The sequence below is a fragment of the Penaeus monodon genome, chromosome 38, assembly GCF_015228065.2.
Source record: "Penaeus monodon isolate SGIC_2016 chromosome 38, NSTDA_Pmon_1, whole genome shotgun sequence".
In the NCBI taxonomy this organism is placed as follows: Eukaryota; Metazoa; Arthropoda; class Malacostraca; order Decapoda; family Penaeidae; genus Penaeus; species Penaeus monodon.
The window spans coordinates 1,365,532-1,368,031 of record NC_051423.1 but is presented as its reverse complement, the minus strand read 5'-3'; positions in this window follow the sequence as shown (position 1 = coordinate 1,368,031).

Genomic DNA, 2,500 nt, shown 5'->3' with positions numbered 1-2,500 from the left:
CGGGTCTGCCTTTTCTTCGTATATCATTAAGGTGGAGTTGGGTACAGTTATGATGTTCGGTGAGAAGATGCGATTCTTGTCCCATCTCTTAGTAACACACGTAGAAGAACGTTTTTCTCTTCTATCTTCCTTGTGGTAGAGTTCTAATGAGTGAGATATTTGCTTCCTGAATATATTTCTTATTTCTTATCAGTTTTGCCTTTATTTCGTTTCTGTCGATTCGTATCGCATAACAAAGCGAACAATAGAGAACTTTTTACAGGTACTGACAGCTTCCCTCAGAAATAACACGTTGCATTAGTTACTGTTTCTTCTTTTTTATGTGTTTGTTTTCGGCAGTAACTACCTATTCTGCCATTCTTAGGGGCTTTCCTTCCTCAGTTATGGCAGCCGTCCCAAGGCTCTGCGCCGTCCCTTACAACCCCCTCTCCCCCCCGGAGGCATGTTAGGCATATCTCACCTGGCTTCGGCGTCAGACCAGCCTTGCACTCTCTTATATCTTTCTCTTCCTTTACTGCCATCCGGAAAGTGCTTTTCGTCTTAGTTCTTCCTCCAGATCTCATTCCGTCTCGTGCTGTGCGACCTGTCGGAAGCCTCCCACACTTTCTCGTTATGCAGGGGCTTGAATTCCATAAGAGGCATTCCCACTCCCTTGGAATGTCTCACGGCGATGCAGCTCCTCGCAAACTCCCCTTTCCTGGGCTACTCGATAAGCTTGTCCAGTGTCTAGTAGGCATTCCTCTATCGTGATTGGTGGTCACTGTCGTTCTCTGGGCTCCTCTACCTCTGTTTCCATGGTTTCCTCTACCTCGGTCCTCATGGTTTGATGTCTAGTACATTTATTTGTTTAAAGCATCTCGACGTGGGATAAGGAGGTTACCCATAGCTACCTCCAGGTCATCCTTGAGCAAGGTGTAGCGCCTGTGAGCTCTCCCCGTGACTATGAAATACCAGGTTGGCATCTGGCTGGGGCTAGTCTGTCTCACGGGTAGGGGGGACTCTTCAGCTTTAATTGGCAGCCCCCTCCTGCTGCCTTGCAGGTTAAGCCTCTTAAGACAAAGGCTACTGGAGACAACCAAGAACGAAAAACCGTGGAAGAGACTTGGACCCTCGCCACGTATTACCTAAGTATAATCATGAATAGTAAATCCATGATCGCTAACGTCACAAGACAGGCACCACGATAAGATAAGATAAAGCTTTAACACTAACCAGTCCTTACGGTTCCTCTACCTCAGTTCCCGAGGTTCCTCTACCTCTCTTTTTCTACTTCAGTTCCATGTGACCTTCTCCCTCACTGTTGTATAAATTCCAAGACAACGCTATATATCACACATGAACAGAATATTCGTAGGTGTTGAATATCTCTCACCTTTCTCTTGCCTGTCCGCTCTGAACCCCACGACAGGAGGCTGGTTTCTGTTCCCACCCGTTAGGCTTGTAACAGCGGGCATTGACTGTGAAAATTTCTACCCCGTGCTTCCCTGAGCCTTTGCTACGGAATCCCTAGTAATGTGGATGTAATTTTAAAGGATTTCAACCAGACATTGCTTGTCTGAATTTCATAGGAAATTTACCTGCACGTAAAAGTCAAAGTAGATAACAATAATAATTTTAATAATAATAATAATAATAATAACATTAATATTAATATCAATATTAATAATAATAATAATAATAATAGTAATAATAATAATAATAATAATATTAATATTAATATTAATGAGGATTACCACCATTATTATTATAATTATAATAATGATAATCATTATTATAATTATTGCTATTAGTATTCATATTATTAACATTAATGTTGTTGTTGTTGTTTTATTTCTATTATCAGTAATAACATCATTATTATTATTATCATTATTGTCTTTAGATTTGCTAATTAAAATCAAACCCCGGGTCACTACCAGCGACCTAGGGTGATTGAAGTTTGAGGCAATGGAACACCAACAGAAATATGCAAGCATTTGCGTTTTCTCACTTTCACTATTCCTTAAACACCATGTATTAAAGGTGTCGTCAGTATTATTCGTTTCAGGTTTTCGAGTGTATAGTAAAAACAGTACATTACCTCAGTATACTCTTCCCTTGTCCTTTTTAAGTCTTGTTTATTATTATTATTATTATTATTATTATTATTATTATTATTATTATTATTATTATTATCATTATTATTATTATCATTATTATTATTATTATTATTATTATTGTTATCATTATTATTTTTTATTATTATTACTATCATAATTATTATTGTCGTGTTATTGCTATTGCTATTGCTCATGTTATTATTATTATTGTCCTTATCATTATTTAATACCATCATTATCATTTATTACCATTATTATCATTATTACTGATATTATCACAATAGTATTGTTACTGATTATCGTCAATATTATCACTATCATTATTATCATTGTTGTTATCAATATTATTATCGTTACTGTTATTAATGTTGTTATTGTTACCATTGTTATCATAAACTGCA